Raw genomic sequence first — 20,175 nt, 5'->3', positions numbered from 1 at the left:
AGTGTTTTTAGAATGTGACTTTGTAAATAGCCATTAGATAATTAGGGGAAGAAATGGAAAGAACACATTAAATGCCGAACCCACCAGTGCCATGGGTTGGTAACAAAAATTAAAATAACATTGTTTTTCATTTAGATTATTTTCTTACAAGGAGGTATTACATTAATATTGTATTTTATAATAAGGAACTCCCTCAAATTCTCTAATCTTTATTTAATTGCTAGCCAAAACCCCATAATTTTCTTTAAATTATTAAAATAATTTAATTTATTTATGTAACTATTCTAATAGTATGGTTTATAATCTTTATTTTCAAAAAATACTGTGGAAAAACACTAAGCAACGAATATTGAGGGTCATTTGGCAAAAGTTTATTATTTGAGAAAATAATTGAAAGTCTGAAATAAGAATTCATATTATTAAATTCTACAGTTTGCTTTCTTTAATGGTAAGAGAATATCAGAGCATCAGTGCATGCTTTCAGCCATTAAGAATTAATTTACTTTTCTGGATGATATTACCCTGTAGGATCATAAAATCAATACACAGAACCTAATTACAGTTCTAAATATGTAAGATAAAAATACAGAATTGAGAAATCACAGGGGTAATGTGAGCAAAAAATATGTTCTACCTGCAATATTTAGATATCTTTAAGAATATGCTTTTGGTTATTGCTACAAGTTCTTTTTTCCCCAGTATATTTTGGCATATGCCAAAATATTATTTTGTTAGTTAAAATATGTAAATTTTTAGCATATATAAGAGCATTCATTCACTTTGAAAAAAATGAATAACAAAAAATTAAATAGAAATTAGAACTGGGTCTGCAATTTTAAAAACTATGTTAAATGAATGGCCAAGGTATATGTACTTTACTCATTGGTGATGCCTAGGACATACTGAAGTTTAAATGGAGTCAACACTCTAGTATACTCTGAGAACCTACACATTAACCTGTACATATTTTATCATTATTTTATGCATGACAGATATTTACTTCAGTAAAAAATTCAAAATAATATTAAGACAAAAGTTTACCTTATAAGCTTTATGTTAATGTGGAAAAATTCTTTGATAAACACATAAAAACTAATCAGAATTCAGTTTATAGCATTATTACATATTTCTAATTTAGATATTTGTAACCATTATAACAATATTTTGTTTTCAACCTTTAATTCCATGGTTAAAATTTGATAGTTAGTTAATTTTTAAGAATTGCCTTAGAGACTGCTATAGAACAATTAAAATAAACTTTTTAAAGATCTAAATATGCATTCACTAAACAAAACTTATTTCATACTCTATGTATGACTTTGAACACAGCTTGAAAAAATAATTGTTTTTAGAGATACCATGATAATGGTGTCAACATTTCAGAAAACAAATATATTTAAAGGACATTATTTGAGTCTTTTTGGCTTTATTCCATATCTTTGTTTAGGATTCAGAGAAGCTTTTAAACCATAAACATAAGATACATCATTGCAACAGTGTTAAAGATGACACTCAAAGAGTGTAGTATCTCTTAGTTCTTGACTTGTAGTACCTCTTAGCTCTTGACTTAGACTATCAGAGAATATACATAAGATGGAAAATCAGTACACATCTATTTAAAAGATTTGTCTGTGTCTGGTTTTGAAGTCCATGGATGCACTATATAAATGTTTATAATTTCTTAGGAAATCTCTCTTTCTCTACCAAAGTACTACTACCATGCTGCACTATTAAATTTAAGAAATTCTCTCATTTAATATCAGAAAATGTTCTGATGCAATTAGATGGAAAACAAATACTTAACCAGAAACACAAGGTCTATATACTAACCAGATATCTCGATCATTTTCCCATTTATTCATATGGACAATCATATCTGCCCAAATTCTTTCCTCAATAGTAGTTATGCAACTCAAAGTAACTGGATAGTTTTTACACCTTAATTTTAGTTTATCTACTTATAAGTTGGTTTATAATTTTGAAGGTATACAGCCTTAATTAGTGTAAAATTGAAAAAATAATATAGAATACATTTAATTGTAAAATTTGGAATATAAATATTGAACTAGTGTGATTTAAGAAAAAAGAGCATATGATTAGATATATGATAATTAAATCAACAAAACCCATTTAAATAATAGGAAATATACTTTATATGTCCAATTGCCATTCCAATTTAAATAATTTAAACTTTTTGTCCTCAATAAACCCAGATTATTATTTTCTCATGTCTAATTTGGATTGTAATATTGTTCATTAAATCAGATTAGATCAAATAATCTGTATTTTTCCATATTTGAGTAAACTTAAAATCAAATTAGTTTTTTAATTTAATGTTATTTACAAAAAAATGAAGAAATGGATTTTAAAGATACAATAAAAGTCTTCTTAATGTTAAAAAATAAAATGGAATCACTGGCTGTGAACTGAGTTAGGGTCTATGTTTATTAGGTTACCAGAATTATTATCAGATGATAAGTTGCAAATACTTTCCTAGAACATGTTTCTTCCTCTTTTTCCTTTAAATTAGTTTACTTAAAAGAAACAGTATTATACAAAACTAACACAATATATTGTCATTTGCAAAAATGGTCAAAAGAGTGTATTTACTTTTAAACATAAAACAAGTTTTAATCTTTTTCTTCCTTCCTGGTTTAATTAAATGCATCATATGTTTCCTACCTTACTACCAATTAAAAGGACAAAAACTCAACTCAACCCAATATAAATCTAAATAAACAATTAACCAACCTAACCCTGTGGTATTGAGGCTATTGCTTTATACTTTATTGAAGTTGTTGGATGGAGCCCAGTTTTTAGTGAAATCTTATTCCTTTTAACATGGAACATATTTTTTAGATAAAAATGTTAATATGGCATAAACTTTTGTATAAATCTGTCATTATTTCTCTATTTAGGTTTAGGTTAACCTGAACTCAATTGTGCTTCTCATAAAGCCATAGTGACTTGTGAGCATGTCATTTGGTATATTAAATAGCAGTGATATAGTGAAATGGCGGCTAGCTAGTTTACAAGGTGCCCCTCTCCTTCCAGCTTAGTCAGCTGGGGGGTCATTAGCATATCCATGAACACATAAGCTTGGTTTTATCAATCAAAACTAAGATAAATTTGTCTTATATCCAAGCACTGATTTCATACATTTTACAAATGAGCATTATTTTGAACCCATAACCATTAGTTAACCTGACACCAATTATTATGCAGATATTTGTGCATGAACCTCAATTTTGCTTCCCTTCCAAGGATAACTTGAAGGGAAAATTGGAACTTCAGTAAGTACTAGAGAAGAATAAGTAATGTTATAGCAGAAAATAAGGAGGATTAAAACTCTGGGAAAAGAATGTCATCAATACAAAACTGTTGATTTTTTTTCTTAATTCTGTTATTTTCAAATGTGAGGCAAAATAGGAGACTTGTTTTTCCTTAAATAATGCAGATCTAATATTAGGGTAACATGCTTACATATTTTATTAATCAATTTACATATGCCTTCTTTAAAAATCTATTTTCAATGAAATTTTTTTTGGTTTTAAATCTTGTTTTTAGGACATACCAATATACTTTATTAGCTAAGGCAAAAAATATAACTTATGGATTCGTGTTTTAGAAATTTAGATATAGTTGTTGTTTGAAGCAATTCCCTGGAATGGAGTACATTTTAGACAACAATCATATCACACTTAGTAAGGATATTGCTACATTTTAAATGTGTTAAACACAATTTCGTTAAACTCCCAGTTAACTAACTAAAATATCTTGGAATTGTCAGGTTTACTTAGGTAAATATATTTATTGTCAGCTTTGCTTTTTGGTCCTTGACATTATTAGGTAAGGATGAATTATTGGATGAAGGATACATTATTGGATGCATCTATCTTAATATCCCTGAGGGACAAAAACTTTTTTTTTTCTGCCTCAAACAGTAGAGTCTGCCTTCCCTACTGCAGCATTCCCACCAGAAGTCAGCATGGGTGAATTTGTCCACACTGCACTCATACAAGAGAACCCCCTTTTAAAGGGTGGCTTGCTGCTCCTGATTTAGCTAATTTCTTTGAGGGTTTGCCATGTGCTATGGACATGATTAGTTACTCATGTATAAACCCATTTAATCTTCCCCAAAGCCCTAGCAAATATTATTATCTTTGTTTGCAGGTAAGAAACTCCAAAACCAAGGCACAGAACTCTTAAGTAATGTGCCAAAGGTCATATGGTTATCAAGTGGCAAAACCAGAACTTAAATTCTGACTCATGCCCTGAACCACTCTTCTTCCCTTTCCAATTGGTGGCTGGTATCTCATCATTCCTATTGCAAAGGGATGTTGTTCCTGGAACCTTAAGTTAAGTATAGAGTGAATTGAAATTCTTTCGAAACAGTGATAGAGTAAATAATCTTGGGTTTCCTGGTTAGTCCATAAGTTTACATTTTAAGTAGGTTTTTATTTCCCACTGCTTTCTTACCAATTGCAAAAAAAAATGAAAAGAAAAAAATTACAATACCACAGCTGAAATATGAGCTGTGCATATGAAGTATGAGAAGTGCAGCTTAATGGACTTTGGCTTCAAGTCATTCACATATGAACCCAAACTTCACCACTTCTTAGTTCCCCTTTCTCTTCTGTAAAATGGAAGTGATTAATCACATTGCTTTATAAGGTTTTGTGAAGAATCCAAGAAACAATACATTGAAAATGTTTAGCACAGCGCTTGGCACGTAGTAGGTATCGAACACATTTTAGTGCTCATCATAAATCTTTTGTGAACAAGACTGAGGACATAACTTGTGTCTATGCAAAAGCTCATTCCAAACAATCAACATACAGACAATTAGAATACAACTTCTTCATAGGACAGGGAGAGTGAACAAGTGTGATTTGTAATCAGTTTTTAGACTGATCACACTTTGCCATCATCATATAATATGTGCCAGACCTAATAAAGCTGACATTGTTAATCACCATTTCTACAGAGCTTGAGCACCTAAAAAGTATCTTCATGCTAAGAATTTTAAAGGTATATTATACAGAAATTATTGTTTTTTTTTCTTTCTTTTACACATGAAGCCCAATGAAGTACATGGTGTTCCCAAAGTCAAATGATATCATTGATAAAGCTCTGATTTTCACGTACATCTACCATGACTCTGAATCCTAACTATTTTGTTGCACTATTATATATTATCTATTATTAGATCTTATTATTAATGTTGCACAAAGTTGAATAAGCATAATGATCCACCAGATTTAAACTCAATTTCTTCTAACATAAGATAATAAAAGTAACTTTATTTATGTTATGTGGATTTTGTGGAATATGGTACATTAGAGATAAATTTAGATGTTTGTCAAGAAATTTTTAGTTTTGACTACTTATAGCAGCTGTAGAAACTCAAAATTTAAAGAACATTTAGAATGATCAAATTAAACTTCATTTGTAGGGCTCCAAGTTTTTGGTGGTTATTTTCTTTTTGTAAAAATGTCTTTATTACAGGGCCTTCTTACTACTGCCTAATGGTAGACACTTATATTGTCTTATGTATTATATTTCAGAAATAGGATGAAAGAGTACTTGTGCAATAGGATAGTGAACATTCATTTAAGTTTTGGTTTAAGATAATTTATTCTAAAAATCTGTTTTTGAATATTTTATGAATTATTGTCCATATTGAGAATATAATGAAAACTACAAACTCTTTGTCCAGAACAAAACCAACTAATCTACATTGATAGGGACTCACATTTTGCATACAGTTGCATGATTTTCATGGGATCTCCCTTTTTGATGGATCCATTAAGAGTTCTTGGATCTCATGTATGAAACTTGCTAATTAATTCAAATGACAATTTTTCTTCTGAATGAAGTAAATTATATGTATATATTTTTCAGTTACTTCAGATACTTTTATAAGTACCTATGAACTCAAAAAATAGACATGAACATTCAGAAACAAATGGCTTATAAGATTATTTCCATCAACTAGAGGGCAATACTGCAGGGCTCTAGGAAAAAACTACACAGTAGGTAGAATCCACAATTGGTAATTTTCTATCTCCTCTCTGTACCCTTCTCCATTCATGATGTTTTTATACCTACACCTACACCTTTGGACCCTCCTCCAAACCAAATACTCAGCAGCTTCTTTCTGGCCTCCGATAGTCGAGAGTAGCATGGGAAAAAATCTTGAAGAAAAATTCTTTCTTTATTGGGAAACCTCAGTGTTTAATCTTAAAGCTTTCCACCGACTGGAAGAGGCCCACACACATTATCAAGGGTCATCTCCTTCATTTAAAGTGTCTCATGGTAGATGTCAGTCACCTCTACAAAATACCTTCACAGCAGCATCTAGACTAGTGTTCGATCAAACAACTGAGCACCATAGCCTAGCTAAGTTAGCACATAAATTAACCATCATAACTAGTTAGGGGGATTCATCCATATTCACTCTTTTTTCTCCAAAATTATTTAGATTTTTAGATTTGGGAAATTCTTCAAAAATTCCTTCTGGAATGATAACTGGAACTGTAGTGAATTCACTAGTTAAACTGACAAGAGCTGAGACCTTAATGTTCTTATCCAACCATGAGCATGGTTCATATTCTCTAGTTACTCAGGACTTTTTTTAGGGAGGTGGTAAGGCAGTCTGATATGGGCTTAAATGTACGTTAAAGGTATATTTAAAAGAAATATATTATAATATACGTTATAATATAAAAATACATTATAAATGGGGGAGGGTAAAGAGAAATGATATAAGGTTTCCACTTTTTTAAGAAAAAGATAACATACACACAGGATCTTCCAGATTCGCTCTTCCTCTTATCAAGTTAAAATATGTCCTCATTGCAATATATTTTATATGGGGAAATTTCTGCTCACACCAGAATTTAATCTTGTCAGAGAACAGTTGTAGTTTAACCCAGTGACTATGACATTATTGATATTAGGGGTGCTAGGGTTAAACAGCATGATCTTCAGTTTAGAAAGCACTCACAGTGTGCCAGCCTCTATGTTACACGTTAAAGGTAAGACCCCGAGTCTGGACAACATCAGCTCCACCTCAGTGCAGTGTAAGACAGTGCTGATTAACTCTTAAGCTGTACTGCTGGCTGCCACTCTATTTTTCATTTTGTTCCAAGATCAGGACTGAATGCCTTAACTAGGGTGTTTCTAAAATGACAAAACATGATAAATCAGATATTTTCTGCATATATTTATTATATTTAAGAAACCTTGTGTTATAGAGTAAAAGTAGAAAAAAACTGAAATAAAGAGCAATCTAATGGATTCTACTTAGCTCACAATTGTATGTGCTTTGATATTCTGAAATATCTTCTTTTCAACTGCTTCTGATATAACTTTGACATTTTAAATTTTAACAGAAAGATTTCCTTGCATCTAAATCCACCACAAATTTCATGGTCGTGTAGCAGAAATTGTTCATTTTTTAGGCAAAAATAATGTGGTTAAAGAAAGTGATATCATTAAGAATAAAGTTTGAAGAATGTTTGGTTTCATTAATTTGAGCAGGAAGGTCTTCAAATGAGATATGAGCAAGTTTTAAGGTCTAGAGCAAACTGAGAGGGATGTAATCCATAAATGATTTTCCTAAATATTGTTTAATATTTTAATTAATTGAATTCTTCACATGAATTAACTTCCTTAATTATACACTTTCCAAAAGGATTTCCTGTACTGTGCTCCATGCTATCAGTTCAAAAATTATTAGAAGACTTACCAAATATTTTGATCATAAAATTAATATATGTCCATATTTAATGAACCAGATTCCAGCCTACTTCCTTCAAAATAAATATACCGGGCTTCCCTGGTGGCACAGTGATTCAGAGTCTGCCTGCTGATGCAGGGGACACAGGTTCGTGCCCCGGTCCGGGAGGATCCCACATGCCCTGGAGCGGCTGGGCCCGTGAGCCATGGCCGCTGAGCCTGCACGTCCGGAGGCTGTGCTCCGCAACAGGAGAGGCCACAGCAGTGAGAGGCCCGTGTACCGCAAATAAATAAATAAATAAATAAAATAATAACAAATAAATAAATAAATAAATATACCAAAATCAAAGAGTTTATGTTAGAGTTTTTGTATAACTCAAACATCCTTCAAAAATCCACTAATTGTGTGTTTCAGATTAACCCTGAAACCTCACAGTTCACTAAGTTCTTAACTGTCACAACTCTAATACCATGACACTACATATTTAAGGCTACATGTTCTCAACTTTCTCAGTTATAGTACCATACATACCATAAAAGACTTCATGTTAAAAACTTTTAATGTTACATGTAGTTTCTGAAGCTAGAAGCTAGAATAAGCTAAATAGATCTAGTCAATGGGATCCTAACTTAGAAATAGGAGACTCCAGCTCAGTGTGTCTTCAGAGGGTTTCGTTAAGTGTAACTATGATGTAGGTCTTGAAATAGCGTGTGCTCTAAAAAAAAATTAGATTTGTACACTGAGACAACACTCTGCTCCTAATTACTCAAAATCATTTAGACTTCAAGGATTGTCCTACATCTTGGTCTATGTTTTTCTTCCACACATAACTGCATAATTTTATTATCACAAAAGGGAAACAGTCTGTAAATACAACGTGTAAGCTTTTCTATCTGGAGAACTATCACAGTATATCAATTCCAATTTGACTAACTCCTTGGAATTAAATTTGTAGTAAACAAAGGTCAGGGAATTCCCTGGTGGTCCAGTAGGTAGGACTCGTGTTTTCACTGCCATGGGCCCAGATTCAATCCCTGGTCGGGGAACTAAGATCCCGCAAACTGCATGGCATGGCCAATAAATGATAAATATATAAATAAAACAAAGATCACTGTGTATCATATTACTTTACTAATACAAAATTATAATAGAAATTAGTGAAGGAATACTTACTTGAATGAATTGAGTAACTTTCTAAGTTTATTTTGTCTCCTTTACTCTTAATCATGTATGCATCATTATAGCACCTGAATATGAAAAAAAATGCTAATCGTTCTTATTTGTGGGCGTGTAGTTCCTGGATTCCGGATTTTAGTAGCTCTTCTTTCTTTTGGTGAGTCCTTCACCTCCAGACAAGTTTACTTCTTGCTAGTACTTCTGATATCAATTGGCATAAATTTAAGGGAAGGTCAACACATTATCAAAGAAAGGATTAAAACTTATCTGAGTTTCTTTTAATGAGCATAGAATGCTTTTCTCCCAGATATCCATATGCCTAGGTCCCTCTCCTCCCTGTAGTCTTTGCTCAAGTAAAAACTTTTCTATGGGGCCTAAACTAATCACTATTTAAGATAAACCTACACCTATACCACCACAACCCTATTGTTCATCTTTAGCTATTTTAGCATGTTCTTGCTTTTTCTTATAACACCAATCACCTTGCAACAAACCATCCACTATAATTTACATATTTTCTGTTTTTATTTATTTTCTGTCCATGCAACTAACATGTAAGCTCTACAAGTACAAGCACTTCTATTTTTTTTCACTAATATATCCTAAACACCTAAATAAGTGCCTGCACTAGTAGGTGCTAAAGATTGCTTAATAAATGATTAAATGGATGAATATGTTTCTTTCTACCAGTCTCCACAGAAAACTAGTAACTCTGTGATTTTGTATGCAGTACACAGTAGATGTCAGAGCTGAAATTTTGAAGGCGTTAGAATCACTACACATTGCCAAAGAGAAAATATTCAGAAGCTAATTACCATTTCATTATTCTTAGGTCAACCTAATATTTACCCCTTCACTGTCTTTGTAAAAGAAAATAAATTAATAAAGATGCTTTCCGTAATGTATTTAGTGTTCAGGTTTCACTGAATTCCAAGGCATGACCTTTCAAACTGGGGTAAATGAGAAGGCTGGTCAGTGTTTTAACACAAAGTGTTGAAGCATTTCCCCAAATGACCAAACAATGGCTGAAATTGGCAGAATTTCTTGTTGAAACTGGCAGACTTGCCCACTGTTGCCTCCCAACAAAAGTCTTCCTCCATTACTTGTTGCCTTTTTGGACAATTGCACTAAAATGTCTATAGAAGGAGAAAAAAAACCTTAGCAGTGAAATTGAAAGAAAGTAAATCAGTCTTTTAATGAAGCATATAGGGTAGAATACAAATCCTGTTTAACTGACAAAAAATTATCCCTCTGTTTGATAAGTGAAGAGTTACATATTTGTAAATCTATAATTTATCAAGCTTTTAAGTGTTGATTTATAAATATTTAAGGATAATTTTAAAGAGTGCCAACTGTCAATGCCCTTTCATCATTGTATAGCTTTGAAAGTTTTCTAAACTTAAAGCCAAAGGACTATTTTATAAATTAAAATACATACTTGTCATTAAATAAAATCATGATTTCCTTGAAAGCCTAATGATGAATTTTCACAAAATGTATCTTTTAATTAACACAACTCATATGTTATAACAATACTTTTCTTTTCTAATTAAGATTCTCCATGTGTTTGAGACACATAAAGCTAACTTTATTTTCTTTTAAAACAGGTGTTAGTCATTCATTCACCTAGAAATATCACTATTGAGTTTGTTTTTCTTCTGGGTCTAGAATGTACATCATTCAGGGAAATAATACTATTCCTTTGAGAAAAAGACTAATTCTCAACATATGTCCATAGTATTCAGAAAAAATATATATGTGTATAAAATGTGTCAAGGTCGTAACTTTACTGTCCTTCAGTATATTATCTAATATGACTGGATTTTAAACCACAAGCAACAAACTAGTTTGGATTAAACAACTCTCTGTCCTCAATGAAGTATTGTTCAAAACATAAAAGTAAGTTGTGAAATAGCTTCTTCTTTAAGTCTTCTTGAACTTTCTGACTTTAATGTGGTATTATCGAATGGTAAACTTATAATAAAGTTACTATTACAAAACATAAATGATAATAATACCCTAACAAATATTGTATTTGTTTTAAGAATTATTCTACATTCAATTAATTTCTGGTATGTTTATATATAACATGACAATCCAATATTCTACATTTTCTTTGTCCCAAGTAGCTTAAAAACAACAACAATAATAATAAAATAAAGCTGAACTCAACAATAACTTTTAAAAGACCAAAATGTGACAGTTTCTAGTCTAGAAACTAGATGGGCTTGATGAAATGGTGGAAAGGGCACTTAAAATACGCTTTACATATTAATAGAATAATAATGAATTTTCAGTTCAAATACTTTGCACTTAAAATTGGAGTGCAAAAATAACTAATTTCTCACAGTAAGTGGAGACACTTCACACTTTCTCAAGCTAGAATCAATCCCTACAATGAAAAATGGGTACTCCCAGTAGTCCTGTTCAGAAAAAGGCAGTGCCAAAACATTTGTTTACTCTAATCTAGATTCAGCAGAGGTACCATGTATTCTTGAGAGCCTTTTCTAATAGGGTGTTAATTGCAGGATGAAAAAGCTCTTTTGAAGACTGAATAATTGTCTAATACTAAATTAAGTCTAAAAAAATTGCTGTCAAATGAGTTTCACTAGGGCTTCCCTGGCGGCGCAGTGGTTGAGAGTCCGCCTGTCGATGCAGGGGACACGGGTTCATGCCCCGGTCCGGGAAGATCCCACATGCCACAGAGGGGCTAGGCCCATGAGCCATGGCCACTGAGCCTGCGCGTCCAGAGCCTGTGCTCCACACACAATGGGAGAGGCCACAACAGTGAGAGGCCAGTGTACTGCTAAAAAAAAAAAAAAAAAAAAGAGTTTCACTAATTATTATAATTGACTCTTCATTGCACATTGGATTTAAGGGTATAGAACAAAATTCATTATCGTGTTTAGTAGTTCTTCAGCTCTTATATACTGGATCTCCTTGACTCTGTTAAAGTGTCTCTACACTAGAGGCATAGCTTGCTAGCCTATAGCATGGAATATGACCATAAATCAATTTTGTAATCCATGATGTTGTCCACAAACGTCACTAACAATTCTCTGATTAGTTCTATTTTAACTAATTCCTCTTACTTACTAGGTCCTCACCTCATTTGTTTCTAAAGGAGTGGATGTGCTCTCCTTGTTTACATGGATCTTAATTTTTAATTGCATATTTTTAAACATATAATTTAAAAACTATAGAAATCCTAAATTTTCTGCCTTGAAGTAAAACCATGTCAGGCCTGGTGACTGTGTCTGTCAAGGTGAAAGGTTTAGAGATTCAACCAGAACTTGATGAAACTGGAAATGAAAGGAACAAGATTAGGGAGTTAGAGACTAATCAGGAGAACAGAGAATAGGAAAGATTCAGAAAAATTCTTATTCAGAGACCAAAATATATATGACTGTAATAATGTAATTAACTTAGTAGTTATTGTTTACTGAGTCAAAAAACTGATATAAAGCCACAGTGAGGGATGTGTAATACCTCTCATATAATATTACCTCCGTGAAGAGTTGCTAATCAGTAAAATAAACCAGAAAAATAAAAGGGAGTGAATAGAATAAAGAGAGGAAAAAGGGAGTGAATAGAATAAAGAGAGGAAAAGAGGGAGAAGATAAAAGGAGAAGCTATAAGAGAAGATTAATTGGTTCAATAAGACACAGTATTTGCCAGAAAGGTTAGGAAATAAAAATCCTACACTGAACTGCATCCGTTAAGATGTGGAGGTACTTTGGATACATGGTCATGAACCAAAAGTTAGTATACAAATACCCTCCAGCTGCTTGGTATAACATTTTGGATATGAAAAATTTACCTGCTCTTTTGTTTGAAGAATGGGGTTGAGTGTTAAGCCTAAGGGTTATTCCTTCTGATAAGAGGTGAGGAGTGTTTATGAAGAAGTTGTGAGGAGAAAATACCACCTCCTGGTACCAGGTGGTACCACCTCCATGATTACCTGGATGGTAATCATGTTCTAGGACTTGGACCCAATTAGTCAAGATAATGACTCTACTTTTAAAAGGGGAGGTTTCATAGAGACTGACCCACTGGGAAATCTTAGTCTGTCTAGGATAGTTTCTCTAAAGGGAGCCCAGAAATTGGGCTACATTAATCATACCATGTTTAAAACAGCAGAGCTTATTTGGTTAACTGCAAATCTCTTGGCTCATTCCAAACCTACCAAATCAATCTGGGGTGGCTCAGCATACAGAGGGAGGTGATACTTAAGTGAGTCTCATGTGCTCTGAAAACCACTTTCTCTTTACTTTACACTGCATATTGTGAGATAAGAGGTGATAACCTGATTTGGTTCAAATTTACAGTTACAAAATAAGAGTGAACAAGGATGTTTAAATCAATTAATTTTCTAAATAATGAAATAATAAGTATAAATTCACACTGAGCTACACATAAATAGCAAGATATATACTGCTTTCCCTTCTAATTCTGGCTTTGAGAATTATTAGTTTTGTGATTTGAGGTGCACATTTTCCATGTCTGAATCATTATAACTTAATAGTCTTAGAAACTTGGTAATAATCCAAAATACAACTTTACTGACCCTTTCCTTTTTCACTGGACTCGGGGGTAAGTACACACACACGCACACACACACATACACAAATACTCACACATATACATTGATTCACAGGTTGTTCATCTTTGGTGTTCCAAAATTCCCTCCATGTAGCTAAGAAACTAACCTAAAGTCAAATAGAATTCACACACCTAAATCATATCTGTAAAATTCACAAAGTGTTTAAATCATACATATACTATGATTTAACTGGGAAATCTTAAAAGGGGTCTAAACTTAACAATATTCTGACAAAAGGAAATAAACTTAAAAATTTAAAATGCGTGCTGTGTGAGGCATCTCCATCTCCCACCCAACACTCCAGACCTATCTGAATTACATTGCGTTTTTATATATTTTGATCCACAGATCCATAACAAGTACATGATTCCAAAGTAAGGACTCACACTCTGCACATTGTCCTACAAAAGCTTTTTAAACTTTAAAATTTTCATGCATATGAAAGATTATTAAAATACACTGCTTGGGCTTCCCTGGTGGCTCAATGGTTAAGAATCTGCCTGCCAATGCAGGGGATATGGGTTCAAGCTCTGGTCTGGGAAGATCCCTCATGCCGTGGAGCAACTAAGCCCGTGTGCCACAACTACTGAGCCTGCGCTCTAGAGCCCTTGGGCCACAACTACTGAGCCCGCATGTCACAACTACTGAAGCCCACGTGCCTAGAGCCTGTGCTCCACAACAAGAGAAACCACTGCAATAAGAAGATTGTGCACCACAACAAAGAGTAGCCCCCACTCACCACAACTAGAGAAACCTTGTGTGCAACAATGAAGACCCAACGCAGCCAAAAATAAATAAATAAATAAATTTATTTTAAAAAATACAATGCTTAAATAAATAAATGCCTGTATACCTAGAACCCATCTTTTCCATCATGTTCCTCCCTGATTAAGTCACATGTGTGTCCCCAGAAGTAAACCATTAGCCTAAATTTGTACTAGTCATTCCCTTGCTTTACTTTATGGCTTGACCACCTATATATGTATTTCTAAGCAATGTATTATTTAGTGTTATGTTTTTAGTTTTACTTTTATGAAAGTGGAATACTTCTGAATATAGTCTTTGGAGACTTGCTTCTTTCATTCAGCATTATGTTCCAAAGATGCATCAGTGTTAATGTGTGTAATTTTGGTTTTGTTCTTTTCACTGCTGCAGTGTTCCATTGTATGAACGCACAATGTATTTATCTTTTCTCCTGCTGAGGGACATTTGGATTGCTTCTACCATCTTGCTATTATAAACAATGAAGCAATGAACATTTTTTAAACATATTTCCAGGTACACATGTTTGAGTTTCTTTAGGGAATAAATTTATGAGTGGGATTTCAGGATCCTAGCAATTCTTGTACCAATTTATCATCCCACCAACAGTGTATGAGGTTCCCATTACACCACATCCTTTCCAATACTTTGTATTACTGGCAAACTTTAAAATTTTTGCCAGCCTGGTGGATATAACATAGTCTCACTGTGGTTCTAATTTGCGTTGCCCTAATTATGAATAACAGCAAATCTACATGTAAAACAAGTTAAAATTTTCCTCTGAATTTTTGTTTCTAATTGGGTAGCAGTGACTTGATGTTGTAGAATTATTTTTTGCTTATAATTATTTAAGAAAAGGACTATTTTTGGTTAGGTGGTCCAGGGAAAGGAAAGATTGTTTTAATGCTTTTAAAACTGGGTATGTGTGAATGGCATTTCTCATCATGATCAAGAACATAGACTGATAATGCCTAGAATCATACACCAAATTTTTCATTTCCTTTTCTTCAAAAACCCCATCAAATACATATCTTCTTTAAAAACAGAGAGGAAGGGACTTCTCTGGTGGTGCAGTTGTTAAGAATCCACCTGCCATTGCAGGGGACACAGGTTCGAGCCCTGGTCTGGGAAGATCCCACATGCTGCAGAGCAACTAAGCCCGTGCGCCACAACTTCTGAGCCTGCACTCTAGAGCCCGTGCTTGGCCACAAGAGAAGTCACCACAATGAGAAGCCTGTGCACCGCAATGAAGAGTAGCCCCTCTTGCTGCAACTAGAGAAAGCCTGCGTGCAGCAACAAAGACCCAACGCAGCCAAAAATAAATAAATAAAAATATGTAGTAAAAAAAAAAAATAGAGAAGAAGAAAGTGAATACTTCCATTCAGATGCATGTGTGCTTTTTAAAATATAAACTTTATTTTTTAGAGTTGTTTTAGATTCATATCAAAGTTGAGTAGAAGGTGAAAGATTTTCCGTATAACCCCTCTCCCAACCCTCCTCTATTTCTCCCACGAAAGCTATACATTTATTACAACCAATGAACCTATATTGACACCTCATGCCCACTGAAAATACAGTAGGATTCACCGTTGATGTTGTACATTCTATGAGTTAGGACAAATGTATCATGACAACTATTATGTGTTTTTATAATATTTTGACTATTCTAAATCACTCATGGAGCTTACAAGTCTCCTGAAAGAGATAATGTCTCTCTTTCTACTGTTGTAAAAATTATTTCTTATACATAAAAATATCAAAAGGCATTGTAGTTTGTGTCTTTCATGTAATTCCACATTTTGGAAACCAGTTGATTTCCCTTATATCCAGTAGCTGAATTTAACTAATATATTTCTTCAAGATTCTGATTTCCTCTTAATAAATATGCTTAGGTTTGCATTTTTTTCTAGCTTGATTGTTGTGCTTCACCACGGCAAATATCAAGAAAGTTTATCCAATAATATATTTACTTTCTGTGTTGCTAAGGTTCAGTTGATTTTGATTTCACTGTCTACTTCAGTCAGTGGTGCTACTTCCACAAAATTAGCTTTCTTTTGAGTTTTCTCTAGGTATCGTTATCATTTTCATTAAGGCTTTATAATATTTTCTTTGTATCCTCTCTTCTTGGATATTAATCTATTTTTTGGTACTACATATACTGATATTTTCAGAGGAAAGTGGAAGTAAGACCATGCTGACATATACATTATATTTTATTAATATGTGCAATGCATTTACTAACCAAAGTTAACTCATCAATAAATTTACTGATAGTCAGAAGTAATCATTGACATTTTGTTTTTTACTTATTCCCTATCACCAAAAATGTGCAAATATTCTTTCACAGCATTTTCAGCTCGGATGAAAAATGAAATTTCTAGACCCATGAAGAAAAAAAAACACTCCATGGTCATGTCTATTTCTAGTGGCATTTTCTAGCAAGTTGGGAAAATACTCAAAATAAACTTCAACTTTGAACCTTGTGAATTCCATATGAATGCCAGTAAAGCCTGAGACTGACAGGAGTTTTTATTTTTTCCAAAATAGCTTGTAGAAAATTCAGATTCTAAATATATGTGGAGTGTCTATTGGTGTAAAAATACACAACTCTTTAAGATGACCAGATCATGATCCTAATTACAACATATACTAGACAATTTATAATATATAATAAATTATTAAAATATATGAAGGTGTGAAAATTTACAAAATAATTTTACAAAGTAATCAAAACTTTTTGATTTATATAAAAAATTTGATTACAGAGATTGCTTTTAACATAAGTTTTTTAATACTTTTGGGTTTTCATGTAAGGATCCCTAGTGCCTTCACGGAAATCCTTGACAATAATTCAGAGATTATTTTTGGAAGTAGCAAATTCATGATCTAGAAGAACAAGCTTAATAAAAAGCCTCTCAAATCACAATATAAATTAATGGAGATAAAAAATTTGCAAATGCAAATTTGATATTTTTGAAGTTCTAAAGTCCAAATAATACTGTGTAAATGCAAAACAAGGTAAACAAGATTATAGCTATATCTTGCCTTCAACCTTATTTTGAGTCTGAAAAAATGATGTAAACCACATTTATATACATTAACTCAGTTTAGCAGTGGATGAATCTCACCTGTTAGTGATACCCTATGTTTAAGGAGAGTTAAAGCTCATTACTGACGTGGTCTAGCCTCTGGCTTCCTCTTTGACAAGATCTGTGTCACTCTTTCCCCCTCATTCACTCCAGTTTGATCACGTTGGCTCTCTTTATGTACTTTGAACTAGCCGTGTCATTCCCTTCTCAGAACCATTGACCAAGCCACCATTTCTTCTTGGAACAACCTTTCACCTGAACATTTCAGGGCATCCACCTCTCCCTAGTGCTAAGACCTTGAACAACAGGGACCATCCTCCATGTTCGTGCTCCTTACAATACTCATTCTTAAGAAATAAGGTCCAAGAACAAAGTTCCTGATTACTTTCAGGTCAGCATGGTGGCAACATAAATGTGCCTGAAACAACGCCTCCCAACTTCCCATTAAAATGAGACATTTAAAATACATATGTCTGTGATTTAAAAAAAAAACAACACTAGTATATAACTTTAAGTTATGTAAAATCCCACTATCCACTAATAATACCAAATTCACAGGAATGTTCTCTTGTCATCCAGGGTCCTATGATGATACACCAGCCACTTGTACTACTACCTGTCAAAACTATGGATGGCCCTACCTTCAGGTATTGAGTATGAATATATTACAAAAGAACATTCATGACTTGATGAAAGTAACATGTTGAATTTCCAATGAAATTGAGGATAATATGAACATGTTTACAATCATAAGAAAGATTTCACAGAATGATACATAACATAACTACAAATAACTTCTGAATCAAGGAAAACTTTGAAAGGCAATCTAACAAAATACAGGCTTAGGGACATCTGTCAGACTTACAAAGTCATTTCCTTGGGGCCTTTGGGTATGAACTTATCCCCCATGTCTTTTTTCCCTTGGCCAAAGGACTAGGAATGTTAAATTAATATGAACAGTTCTTATAAGATTTATTAATATTAACAATTTGGTAGTATTAGCCACAAACCTCACACAAACACACACACACTCAAACACACACACGTATATAATGTCTATGGCTAATCTTATTTTAACTATGTATATGTTTCTATATATACATATATAAAAAACAAATTATGTTTCCTGTATAAAATAATAGGGCTAGGTTGCTCTTTTGAACTAAATCCCTTTCCTCTGCAGAGTTCTTTGTCACTATTATATTCTTATAAATGTCTGTAAACATTTCCCATAATTGGAAAATAAAAAGATATCATTTATAAATAAGGGAACAGGAAAATGGGGGGTTTGCTGAATTAAAGATTTAAGTTGCTCTAGATACTATTTTTAGAACTCCCTGGCAAAGCAGTTTCAATTTCAATCCTGGGCATTAATTTCAAGCTTCAGGGGCATTGGTGCCTCCAAAAAGATTACTGTTGCAGACAGATGTGTCTTATTTATATTTAGTATTATAGTTCCATATCAGATAAGATATGTGATTATTATTACACCTCACATCCTCCTTCCTGACAAAATTAAAGTAGCTTTCCTGTCCTCACTTATTTTTAGACTGCGAAGTATTTAACAATTCAATCATGCATCATCCCAATAAACTATAATAGCATTAATGAAAAATAAAGGCTACTGAATTATTTTATTTTAAATTCAAAGCTGAGTGACATAATTCCTTCTTCTGATTTTAAATTCCCAAGTCATTCTGCTGGACCCAAAAATAGACCCTCTATAATTATTCTTTGTCCCACAGCATGTCTTTGGGAACTCATCATTGTTGTTCTATCCTTTTTATGTGTCAGCTTCCTTTGCACATTGCATCTCATATGACTCACTGTTCCTTAGAGCATGGTTTGAATGCTCAAAATGCCTACTTATATCTGACAGCTGGATTTTTCTTCCTGAACTATTTTATGTGAAGTGGTGCCAGATCAATTTTTAAAGCCCCAAGTTTGCTTATTGAAGACATATAAGAAAGAGCAGAAAATGGAAAAAGAGTCACTTATTAGGCAAAAACTGATTTTGACTTCCAGTTTCTGTTAGTACCAGTCATCTTCATATGGAAATTAAGAGGATTACCCTTTTTTTTTTCTAAGTGTCTTTCCACCTTATAAATTCTAACATATATTGGATAGTTTGAAGGAGATAAATTGGAAGTGGCTTGAAAATGAAAGGTCCAAATTTAAGCTGCATTCTCTTACCAATACTTGCAGAGTATTGGTAAGAATTTTTGTGAGACACTAATAGGCCTAATGGTAATTTTTTAAATTTTATTTCTAACAAGTAGAGTTTAAGGTGGATATATATTTAAATTCTAGCAAGAAAGAGGTTGAAAAAATGATCTCTGGAGAGATTAAAAAATATAACTGAGAACCAGGACTGCGGTTTGCTATCATATTAGGTTGACTCACATGTGGTTTAATTTTAACCTAACAAAGAAGCACAGAAATGAGACTTAGGAAAGAGAACTCCTAGTCTTAGCTCATCTACCTCTACTGTGGGATATGAGGCACATCACTAAACTCTCCTGAACTCCCACCTTCCAAATCTGTAAAATAAGCAGGTTATACTGTGAGACCTTCAGGTCTATTCCAGCTCTGAGATTCTGGATCCTCTAACTGTAACTACTCTGAATTAAAGACAGGAGCTGGAAATAAAATATCATCTGAAGTTCTTTGTAACAAATAATGTGATTTGTAATAGCTCAATTCCTCTAACTTTGAATAGTTTAGCATTGCTTTATTTACATAATCATTCAGTAGACTCTGAAATTTGACAAATGGGTAAGAGGTGAGAAAGAGGAAGAAAA

General features: G+C 33.1%; 1 protein-coding gene across 3 annotated transcripts in view; it reads left to right on the top strand.

Moving 5' to 3' along the window:
• CALCRL (calcitonin receptor like receptor) overlaps positions 1–20,175 on the top strand; it is a 103,302-nt gene that overhangs the window by 1,602 nt on the left and 81,525 nt on the right. For 2 of the 3 annotated variants that reach the window (XM_081242419.1, XM_081242417.1), the window contains exon 2: positions 17,954–18,021. The exons of the other annotated variant lie outside the window; for it this stretch is intronic. The gene's annotated coding sequence lies outside the window, so the exon portion shown is untranslated. The remainder of the gene's footprint in view (positions 1–17,953; positions 18,022–20,175) is intronic. 3 annotated transcript variants of the gene reach the window in all.

Source organism: Mesoplodon bidens, assembly GCF_964165515.1.
Source record: "Mesoplodon bidens genome assembly, chromosome: 8".
Taxonomy (NCBI): domain Eukaryota; kingdom Metazoa; phylum Chordata; class Mammalia; order Artiodactyla; family Ziphiidae; genus Mesoplodon; species Mesoplodon bidens.
The sequence above is the reverse complement of the archived record's forward strand: the minus strand, read 5'-3'. Positions and strand labels throughout refer to the sequence as shown.